This window comes from Stegodyphus dumicola, chromosome 10 (assembly GCF_044657685.1).
Source record: "Stegodyphus dumicola isolate Sdum_Otavi_A_Nest chromosome 10, ASM4465768v1".
Classification (NCBI taxonomy): domain Eukaryota; kingdom Metazoa; phylum Arthropoda; class Arachnida; order Araneae; family Eresidae; genus Stegodyphus; species Stegodyphus dumicola.
Window position 1 is genome coordinate 95,531,926 of NC_140777.1, and position 12,382 is coordinate 95,544,307.

Genomic DNA, 12,382 nt, shown 5'->3' on the forward strand with positions numbered 1-12,382 from the left:
TGTACGATTACGCGAGGAAGTTTAGTTCTTCTATTTTATGACGTTTGTTAAGGGGAACGTGCTAAATAGCATGAAATAAAGGTATAATTAAATAAATAAACTGTTTATTTAATTTTATATATTGTTTATTTACATTTTAATTGTTCCGGCATTTACCGAGGAAGATTACATATGTTTTGGTGCAATCTGGTTAGCAACCGTTGCCCTTGGATAATGAAGTAAACGCCATTTTCTGGTTTCTAGGCGACGACCTGCGCTTGTTGACATCGAGGTGAATATAAAATTTGTATACTGATTTGCTGATTTTAGGATGTTCTTTGTTTAATCAGAGTATACCATTTTTACTTTTAGTAGAAACTGATCAATTTAAGATTTCAGATGTACGGTATTGATCACAAAAATTTTCTTATTGGAAATTCATTCATAATTATGAAAATATTTTGAAAATTGTCATGTGTTAATTAAGGTATTTCAAAATAAAATAAACATGAGATTTTATTTTAAATCAAAACATTTGAAATAACAGGTTTATTTGCTTTGTTACGAAAGTGTCAGATATCGCCATTCAATCCATGTATAAACTGCAGTAAAATATATTTTACTTATTGAGCCTAACGAAAAAAAGTAAGGTTGAGTGTTATTTTTTTAAAATATCCCATAACTGTGTCAGCGCTTTTATTCTCATTCTCACTTCATGTAACTGATGTGCAAGATTGAACTTGCAAAAGTGGAAATATAAATTTAACATAATATTAAGATAGAAATTTTACAGCTCGGAGTTATATAAAATAAAAATACTTATAGTATTTATACTAGTTAAGCTGTGTTATATAAGGAAAAGTGCTTAAGTAAATGATCATAATCGTAATGAAATCAAATTATAGCAAATATTACTCTATTCAAACTGAAATATGCTAGTTTGTCAAGAAATATGGTGTTCATAATTTAAGTTTAATACGTAATTAAATTGAAACATTTTATGATGTGATAATAAGCTTCGCTTCCTTAAAAATGTCTATGGTCCTTTTATTAAATATGTGAAATTTTTATTGTGTGTAATTTCAAAAATAAATCCTTTTCAAAAAATCTCTTTTTCAAATTTTTTTTTTTTTTTTTTCCTTTTCTTCTTTCCCGCCTTCCTTCTGAAGAATTTCTTTTTTCTTCCCTGTTCTTCAGTAGATCTGATTTGATCATCCTTGAAATCGACAAAGTTTTATTCAAACCGATAGCAGAACAAGGTTACTTCCTTTTCTAAATTAAAATTATTATAGTTGATTATAAATCTTAGTGTTGAAAATTAATGGATTACCTCTGTTGTACTAATCTTAAAATATCAATCTTCCTTTTTCATTATAAAGTCTCATATTTTAAAGAATTCTTTGAACCAAAAGATATATCTGCAATATCTAGCTATAGATCTGCAAATTATACCCCACTATCTGCATATTTTAGGTGGCTTAAGAGTATTATAATTTAATTGTACATTTAATAGATCTGAATTAATATTTAAAAAAAATATGAAGTATTTTTACAAATAATTGATTAAATGATTTGAAATGAACATTTGATTGTTCATGACTGTCTTAATTTACTTTTTGGTTTTTCTTTATTAAAGTGGCCACTATGCTTTGCTACTAAAATGAACAAACATAATCCTGGAATTTGTACAATGTAAATATAAAATGTTTCTTAAAGCTTATTCAGTTTTGATAAAGAAATACCCACATTTTTTAGTTTACAACTTTATTGGGAAAATTGCATTATCTTAGTGAGGGAACGTTTTTATGAATACTCTAATTTCTATTGTGTATCACTTAAAACCATCACAATAAGTCAGAACATCTTGATTATTTTTATTATCTGGTACTTCGAAATTTAAAAGTAATTTTTCACAAAGACCAAAAATTACAATTCAAATAAATAAATTTTGAAAAATTCTATAAATGTATGTAGAATTAGAATTCTGTAAATGTTGAAAGAAAAATTACAAAAATAATATACCGTATTTGATGGCATATAAGAGGCACTGGCATATAAGACGCACCCTTATTTAGAAGGCCACACGCATGTAGATGTAGAAAAAGTTATGTATGTCTAGATCTTTATCCGGGCTAAAAATAGCATTCAGTATTGAAAGTTAACCTGTGTCTTTCACGTATAAGATGCAGATAACTTTTTTTGAGACCAAATTTAGGAAAAAAAGTGCGTCTTATATGCCGTCAAATACGGTATATATATATATATATATATATATATATATATATATATATGTGCGTGTGTGTAAGATAAAAAATATGTAAATCAGCTTTATAATTTAATATAATAATAGCATCTTAATTCCTCATTTTTAATTTGGTTATTTCTTCTTTATCTGAAAATAATAACATTTCTGGATTGCGTCAGTTTTAGATTAATCTATGATACAAAGCTTGGATAATGCTGATGATGTAGTTTTTCTGAAACTTAACTCTAAGAACTGAAACCATTCTAATGTAAATCAAAACCTTCCTCTTTGGTGAGCTGCCATATTAAATAAATGCTTACTTCGCTTGCATCTCTGTTGCTGCTTGGCTGCCATTTCATTTTGCTGTGTTGTCTTCCTATCACAATAGTATTAAAAACTGTATATGTTCTGAAAATAGGCACGATTAGAGTGTCAAGTGAACTGTGGCTATAAATGTAAATTTAAATAAAAATGAAATTAAAACTGCCTCGACTGCCAAGTTTCTTAATCATTATGAATTCTAAGTATCAAGTATGTATGCCATCAGTATTTCTATGTCTCAGTGTGTTATGTTTTTATTACACACACACACTTATATATCTATATATATTATTGGTACTATTTGGTTTTGAGGGCCGTCAAAAATCGCCAAACTATTGTTGATGCTAGTGCTGCCAAAAATAGTTGCGGCAACCCTAATGCAAGAAGGAAGTTATAATAGTAAATATCTATCTAAGATTGATGTTTTAATTTAGATGAAAGGTTATTTTCATGTAATACTTTTTTATTATTATAATTTATATAAAAAAGGCTAAACATGACTGAATGGAAGCATAAGAGTAAATAACTATTTCAGGTCATTATTATAATTTATATAAAAATTGCTAAACATATCGGAATGGATGTCTGCATCGCTATTTTGCTACCGAGTTATCACTAAAGCATAATTTCATCTCATTGGTTGTTCAAACATAATTTTCTACAGTCAAAAGTCGTTAATTCGGACACCCATAATCCGGACCTCAAAGCTACAAACTTTCTGCGCATGCGTCGCGTTCACGCATGCGCACAGGCGTTTACGAGAGCGCATAAGACCCTTACAGCTGCGAATATGTTTGTGCGCATGCGAGTTTAATGTGTAACGGAGTTATACGCTAAGCTAAAGTTATCTAATTCAGTTAATGTTACAGATTGCGTTGTTCCTTAATCTTCGAATTGGATCCGGCTTATTATTTTTTGCAGACTGTTAGAGCAATTTTAGAAAAGTAAGCTTGAACTTTTGATTATGTCAAATAGAATTTCCGATATATATTTACTACAAAGCGAAAGTATGTTTTGAAATCCGAAATCTGTTTATCAATTTCACGCTGCTCTGCGGCAGAGGGGGGGGGGGGCAGAAACGTCATTATTAGATTATGATAGATTAGAAAGATTATGTCAAATAGAATTTCCAATATATATTTACTAATATGTAATTTGTATCTACAAAGCGAAAGTATGTTTTGAAATCCGAAATCTGTTTATCAATTCCACGCTGCGGATTGGAAGTTGATCTGTCAGCACTATCCTTATCTTCAGAGCAGATGTTTTTTATTTTATTTGGTTTATAATTCCGTACTAAGTGTAGTATTTCATCTCGATATACTCCGTCTTTGATATGATTTAAATCAAGTTCCTCTTTATTATAATTCGCTTCCAATAGTGAAGAAAGTGACCCAGAGGTTATTGAAAACGAAAACATTTCGATTGACAAATTAGTCGGTATTCTCAACACAGCAATTATAGGACTTGAACAGCGGAACTTTGTAACTAAACAAGAAATTATGTCTGTTTAATAGAATTAAAGAGAAAATATTATCACATGAAACGAAGCAACTTACATTGAAGGAAATGTTTAATAAAGTAAACAAATAAATATTAAGCTTTTTCTTTTTGTAAATTTTGATACCCTTTAGATCATAATTGTTCTTTATTTCATAAACTACGGTTTCATATTTTTAATTTTGTAATTTCTGCATGCCATCTTACCAGATTTAAACTGATGATCTATAATCCGGAAAAATCGATAATCCGGAATCGCCGAAGTCCCGACGAGTCCGGATTAACGACTTTTGACTGTATAATGAATGATGCTTTGTCTTTCAAAAAATTCTCAGTAAAGTGCAGAATCGCCCACTTATTTGTTTGCCATTTATACAAGGGTAAAAAAAAATTGAATTTTTGTCAATTTTCTTTTAGTTTTTAAGTGAAAATGGGTCGATGTGTAAATAGATAAAGTCAAGCGTGCACGCAGTGCCATTTTTGTGCAATTCTGGGATTTTTTTTAAAGTGAAAATAGGTCGCTGTGTACCTGGATACCGAGTATATGCAATTCTTAAAAACGCGTCAAACAGTGGGTAATTCTGCACTTTACCCAAAATTCTATTGCAGACTTTTCATCATGGGCAATTCCCAAATTGTTAAATCCATAGGATATCAAAAAAGGATTTAAAAATTAAACTAGTATTTCAATGGCGTCTTAAAAATATAGAACTATATAAACTTATCAATCTGAAATCAGTGCGTACGCAAGATTTGGCGCTTTTGCGCATATATTTTCGCTGCATTTTTTTTACGGTCCTCAAAACAGAATAATACCATATTATTTTATGCTCTTTTTGCCTATGGAGTGATGGGGGAAAAGTAAAGAAAGAATATCATTTTGAATACAAGAAAGTGATTTCTTTTAATCAGTGTAGCATATGTCATCTTTTTATTAAAGTTCTATCCCATAGTGTATACTTACATTAAACATTTAAGTTTCTATAATTAAGACACAATAACACGCCAAATAAATACTAATTCAGAAGTCAAACAACAATAATCAGCGTTATATTTACAAAATTTTCACAGGACTAGTTTCGATGGTTTTACCAAACCACCATCCTCAGCTGCAAAACCGCAATTGAAATGCGAGGATGCTGAGTCAAAAATTTTGAGGTTTTGCAGCTGAGGATGGTGGTTTGATAAAACTATCGAAACTAGTCCTGTGAAAATTTTGTAAATATAAAGCTGATTATTGTTGTTTGACTTCTGAATTTAAGTTTCTGTTTGAGTTAGAAATTTGATATTGTTATAACTTAAAATCCTGAGGCTGTTAATAATGAAGAATTAAGTCTTTAAATCTGAAAATGTATCATTAATAGCTGTGGAGTCGGTAGGGAAAATGACCAATTCTGACACCCACTTCAACTCCGACTCTTGACTTCCACTCCCTCATATATTAATAAACATATACATATGTATATTAATATAAAAGAAGTAATAGATGCTACAGGGAAAAAATGATGGCATAGCAAATTGTTTATATTAATTAGCATTTATTTTGAAATGGAAAAACTGGCATAAGTATTTTCTAAGGAACAGTATAGCTTCGGCAAGATCTTCTTTGTTAGAAGACCAGAGATCCGATTTGATAAATTTCAGAGCTGAGAAGAGTCTTCCCACACTGATTTGAGTAGGAGGAAGAGTTGTTACTGTTAGGGCTACTCATTTTAACTTAATTAGGATAGATTTTTATAAGAGGTGACTCATAAGAGCAGTGGTATTTCTCTATTTCTTCAAAGGCAATGTAGAAATCATGTTTGTATTTTTTCTCTTTCATATCTCTTATAATATATATATAAGGCTTTTGGTTCTTTATTCTCATTCACTTTTTCAGTTTCCCTGAGAAAGTCCTCCACGAAGGCATCCCTTTCCTTAGGCAGATAGCCCTAGCGTGCTTTGCCAGAATTAAATACACACACACTCATTCACTTTTCCTACCCTTTTCAATATTATCCAAATATTTCTCAAAATCTAATTCATCACTGGAAGAGGATGATAGAAACTCAGTTGCAATGTCTCCAGTTTGACTGTCCTCATTTGAATACTGCAGTTGTTCCGAGAATAATTTCATTCTTAATGAAAGTTCATAGTTGGCTTTCTTTGCCTTTTAATTTGTTCGTCATCCAATAAAATTCATTGTTTTGAATCTGCATATATTTAACACAGCAAGATCTCATTGTCTAGCAATCTAGTTTCTCTTTTTTCATTGAAGAAATGATTCCTTCTGCAATGAACCCTTCACTTCAGAAAGAGCAAACATGACATCCTTCCATTCTCTCCTCCTGTTAATGCTTCAAATTGTACCTTTTTTTTGTGGCTATATACGGTGTAGAAAGAAGAGTTACCAATTCTGCAAAATCATTCCACAGTCGTTCTGTTAGTGAACGTTAGGATTATCTACATCTTTTAAAATAGCTCTTAACCTCTGTATCATTAAATATATACTTCCCCATTGTGTTGCTTGATCAGTAATTGCTCTTTTTCCTGCTCACTTCCTAAGAATAGTATAAATTTTGGGAGCTATTGCTGCTTATCTAAATTTACCAATGAGATTTGTTACTAAATGAAGTAACTAAGTGAATCAGTTTAATCAATAATGGCAAATATCACACATCCATCCTCCCTTATATTTATCTATTAATAGGTCAATAAAAGAGAAAATAAGTATTTATTAATGTATATAATCCATAAATAAAAATAATAACTCAGTTTGTGATTAATTTTTTTTTTTCAATTCACTTTAATTTCATTTCAAATTCAAACTCTCCAACAAAAACTGGAGTCAGAGTCGATGTATATTTAACGACACCAGTTCCGACTCCTTTTACCCAAAAAATCTGCCTAACTCCGATTCTGACTCCATGACTCCAATTCCCCAGCCCTGGTTGTACAACAGCTAACAAAATGTTTTGAAAAAACTCTAAAATTCAATAAAATATTAAAAAAGCCTGAATTTTTTTTATTTGGAAAATTATTTTTTGAACTTCCTGTGGAGCAGGGATAGTAAATATAGTCCCTACCACCCACCAGTGGGCGATTTCACCCTTCAGAGCTTTAGCTTTTTAAATCTTTACAGCTTTTTGTCTGATGATGAAGATGAAGGAAGATTGAGACATTCAGACACACACACACATATATATACCAAAGTAATTTAAAAAAAGTTAAATTATCACTGTGTACATATATACATTATGTAAAAGTTCTGTTCTCTACTTGACCACTCTCTTGTGCACAGCCCTCTTGTTTCTAAATATTTATATGGCTTTGTGGGAAAAATATATTTCAGGGTATTCTTTGGCAATTTTTTGGCACTATGCCTGTTTACGTGCAGTGCCCTCCGAATTAAAATAGCATTTAACACACAATGCAATAAAACATAATTAAAACATAAAAAAATTATAATCTCAATAAACTGCATTTTAAATCAAAATAAAACAAGGAAATAACATAAAAATGGAAATACATGTTGTCTAATCTGTTCAGTACAAAAAGGAAATATTGACTTACCTTATTTAGAAACTTGTCTTCGATATGTAGCACATAGAATTCCTTAAAACTGTTGAAAATTAAGTTGAAAAGTGTTGAAACTGTTGAAAAGTGGAATCTTTGTACTGCCGTCATCACATAAATTCACAAAAGTAAAAATCAAAAATATCTTGCGTACTGCCGGACTGATGGTGGGGCATTTCTTTCAGAAATCCCATTTTATTACATCCCATATACCTCCCATAGTGTTGATATGAGCTCTGGTTTCTGAATCTTTAAATGTCACTGGGTAATTTACTGAAAGGTGATTGAAGCCATTTAAATCTTCATTTACACACCAGTCAATCAATGTTTTCTTTCCCATTCTTTGCAAATCTTTCAGAAACTTCAATCTTACCACTGGCAGTCATTTTATGTTGTACAGTACAAAATAACCAATGTACTTTCTAACCAACATCCAACACAGAAATAAGCCTTGAGAAATATTTTCCCAACAATCAAAATCACCGCAGTCACCCATTACTATCATTCATGTCATAATTGGTTTTCCAAAACATTTGCTATAAAATACTCAGGTCACCATAAATGAAACAATTTGGCAATAATCCAAGGGGTAACCTAAAATATAGACTACCTGACTTTGTCACATCTCTGATGTGTTGTTCTATGACTGTAGTACACATATTTTTTACGTACAATTAAGTTTTTAGTTGAGTTTGTTTCATGTGTGGAGTAGCATCTACTGTCTGTCTATGGCAAAAACAGCTCCCACCACAGTGTCTGGCGGTCGCTATAGCAACAGGGCTAGTATATTTCAAATAGGTACGAACCAAGGGTTGCTTTATTGTTATTTTATTTTTGGCGACTGTTGGCTGAAAGGAAAAGAGTTTTCTCTTCTAAGGCATTTAACCCTGGAGGATTTCCGTAATCATATAAACCAATCCAAACCACTGGTAATTAAGGCAAAAACAGTTTTGATTTTAATTTACCTTCGCTTCCTTTCGCTATTAAATTGACCAGCTTTTGGTTTAGTTTGAAGGTATGGGAAAAGAAGAAATGTCCGCAAAAAATACTTATTCAGGGCATGGGTATGTAAATACATACTTTCAGATGATTTCATATACATTTAATGATGAAATTTTTAGTCATTATTAAAGCACAAGCGATAAATTAACAGAAAATTTTGAAAAAAGCATAGCAGAACGTCATTTAAAGACTGAAGAAATTGCTTTGAATGTTCACAGTAGATTAGCTAGAGGGGAGAACTATAAAAATTTAATTTATTTTACATTTATGGAGTGCGTCTATACTATATTACAGAGAATAGGGCAATCATGCAGATTTCTAAGATGTCATCTATGATTTAGCAAGCAAAACAAATAAACAAAAAGAAGCAAAATAATAGCATGTTTTTTTAATAAAAATAAAAATATTTCTTCAAAAATAAGCGCGGATTTTAAAATTTATTTCCCTACAAGTTATTTTGATATATTTTTACCAATTGTACATCTAGAGGGATGGCAAATTCAGCGGCTTGTACCTCATACGGCAAAATCAAAAACCGTTTCTTGACTGCAAAAGCTTTATCTACGCCATCGAATTTTCATTTTCGGAAATTGGCTGTCAGGGTCGACGCAAAGGGTCAACGAGCATTTTACTTGAAACTAAAACAAAATGTGAATATCGCCAAATCATCATTAAATCGCCAAGGTGGCAAACTGAGAAGTAAAGACACCCCTACGAAAAGTCAGGGCTCATTTTTATGGCAACGGACAGCTGCAGACAAACTCGTGAATGCTGTTCTGACCATAGGCAGACAGTAGTTAGATTGATAAAAGTAAGTGCATGTATATGGCATAAAGTAGTTTTTACAAACTGTGTATTTAACCCTCTGAGCGTTTTGAAAGAGATAAGGTATTGTTTTGTAAAGCGCCAGCAGCTAAAAGCATGGAAGCTTTCTGTCGCTGTATCCACCGAAAGTGTTAAGCAGTTTTTCTTTAACCCCTTACACCTGCAGAGAATCATCCAGATGAACTCATTAGTGTCCGCTCTAAGAGTATCAATCACTGTCAGAACTTTGCCCTTCAGGACTTTTCAAGAAGTAGAATGCTTCGAAAGCGATCTGACCTTGTAACAGTAACTGTTTGCTTTATGCTATGGATTTTGTTATCAAATGAAAATTTTGAGGGAAATTAAAAATCAAGACTTTAAAAGAAAAAAATGTAAATGTTTTAATTTTTTTTCCATTCATAAACCTCCATTTTTATGTATGTATACATGTGTGCGTGCGTGTTTATATATATATATATATATATATTTAAATTTTAGGGAAATCAATGTGCATACAGCAGTAATATCAAAATATTTTTATGTTTCTAATGCCCTTCACTTTAGTTGTTGATTTTATAGTTTACTTTTTTTAATAAAGTAAAATATCTTGTTAACTTGGAAAATTTCTTATTTTATTTGCAATTTCGGGTATTTTTGATGCAGAGTTGATTTGAAGCTACGGATATAAATAATATTTCACAATTTACTTGATATAATGACAGAACTAATTAACTAAACAATAGTAAAAGACATGTTTATTTGCTAATCCAGAACTTTGCCCTTCGGGACTTGCAATTTTCCGCTTTTGTGTACAGCCATGAGTAAGAAAAGCCGCGAGTTTATTAATTGTGCCATAATGATATTGTTTTCTTTAAACTCTAAGAAAATATCAGTATATTTTACTATTCTGCTACTTATTTTCTTTTTGGGAGGGGGACTAAGAGCAAATAAACAGGTGCTCTTAGAAATTCCTGCATTGAAAAATTATAAGAGCATTAATGCAAATTGGATTTTGACAGATTGATTCTTATGGTTTTATTAATCTTTATAGCTTTAATTCTTTCTCTTTCTATAAAGAATTAAATAGAGACATTAGTCTAATGCTCATAATGCTTACTTATTTTTTAAATTTTATTTAATTTGACTATGGGAAAGCACTCAAAGGTTACCTGCCTAAGGGTAGGGATGTCTTCGTTGAGGAATTTCTGAGGGAAACTGTCTCATATACATGTTGCACGTGGAAAAAAAAAAGAAAACGCCTATGCAGTGAGCTCGTTCGCCGAAACTCGAATTCTCAGCCGAATTATCAGTGTTCAGAGACTTTATAATTCGTTCACTGATGGGCCAATGCTCTTGATGGGCTTTATTGAATATAAGTTTTGTATGTGCAGTGGGAAAATTGAAAATATTTTTTTCAAAATATTATAGTTAAATAGAGGCAATGCACAGTTTTACTAAACATTTTGTATCAGTATTACTTTCAGTGTAGTTACCTAATGCAGAAACATAAAGTTTTATAAATATTTATATTTATATTTTGGTTTTTGATTTAATGAATTAAGATTTCCCAGGATTCTATACATTCTTAAATTTCATTTTTCAGTATAATATGCAGTTACTTTTAAAGGGTATAAATGGTGAAAGTTTTGAAATATGAAAAGAAAACAATTATGTTTGCCCTCAAAAGATGCAAATGATAACGAATTTTAAAATAAAATTGTGTAGAAGTGATCATGATTAGATTCATCTTCTTTCAGTTAGGTTTTTCTCAAGAATATTTATGTGTTCAAGAATATACATGCTCAAAGTACGTGCGAATATTAGAAATTATATAAAACATGCACTGAAGTAGAAGTAAGCTTTGTAACAGAAATTCAACTAATTTCAACGAATACCCAGGATAATATGATCACAATCTATCTAAATATTTAAGGAAGTCTTGGCAACAGGTTTGCTACCTATAGGCTCATATTTATTTATTATTACGTACATATGTGATGCTATTTTTTTATACAGAGAATGTTTTCCCCATATAGGGTTTGCAACAAAAAATTAAAGATTTTAATTTCCGTAAAACAAAATACAAAACTGACATTCTATGGCGAAACTGAAGTGTAAAACCCTTTTTATTCACCAAAATGCACAGTATATTTCTACTTCAACTAAAAGAAGCAAAATTAAGTTTTGTTCACATGGCTGGCTGGCTCAGTTAGAAATAAATATATAATATTTTTTTCCTTCTTTCCTCTAAAAAACTAAAATTCAACAAGATACTTTTTTTTTTTTTACAAAACAAAACACGTAATTTATTCATTTTCAATAAAGAATAGTTTATTCTATTTGGATATTGCAGAACATAGGAGAGCTACTTATTGCAAACATACCAGGGCTGCCATAGTGAAGGGCTTTCTAAGGCAAACTGATTTTTCACAAAACATTTCTGATGCAGTCATCCCCTTAACCTATGTTCGAAACTAAATTAAACTATCAGCAAGTGTCATTTGGCTATCAGCAAGGTTCAACTAGACGAAACCAATTCAAAAATTTTATTCGCATACAGTACTAAACTCGACACCCGCAATAAGAGAATTCTAGCCTTACTATGTTTTTTGTGCTCTGTAGTTAGCTAATTTTAATGCAATTAGCCAGTAATATCAATTTGGAAAAAATTTAATGTAAACTGCACTTTTGAATTTTCTTTCGCATCGTTCTAAATTTTACAATCTGAGCCAAGTTATATGAACATATATTAGTTATATATGTTTAGGGCGTACTGACTCTCCTGGATAGCGGAAAAGAAGTCTTTTTCATCAAAGGTGCCATATATAATACGTAGATTGACAATGCAAATTGCCTTTCATTCTTATTGTCCCTCCCATAATTTTCAACGCATGTCCTATTCTTTCTTCTAGTCATTTTACATTACCGCTTCTTTTCCACATGCACCCTATTTGAAAATACTTGATCTGTTTTTAG

The 12,382-nt window shown here is 31.0% G+C and overlaps 1 protein-coding gene across 1 annotated transcript in view; it reads left to right on the plus strand.

Moving 5' to 3' along the window:
- LOC118185271 (DNA-binding protein RFX2-like) overlaps positions 1 to 12,382 on the plus strand; it is a 178,574-nt gene continuing 166,192 nt past the window's right edge. Inside the window, exon 1 of the mRNA XM_085825280.1 lies at positions 1 to 271. The gene's annotated coding sequence lies outside the window, so the exon portion shown is untranslated. The remainder of the gene's footprint in view (positions 272 to 12,382) is intronic.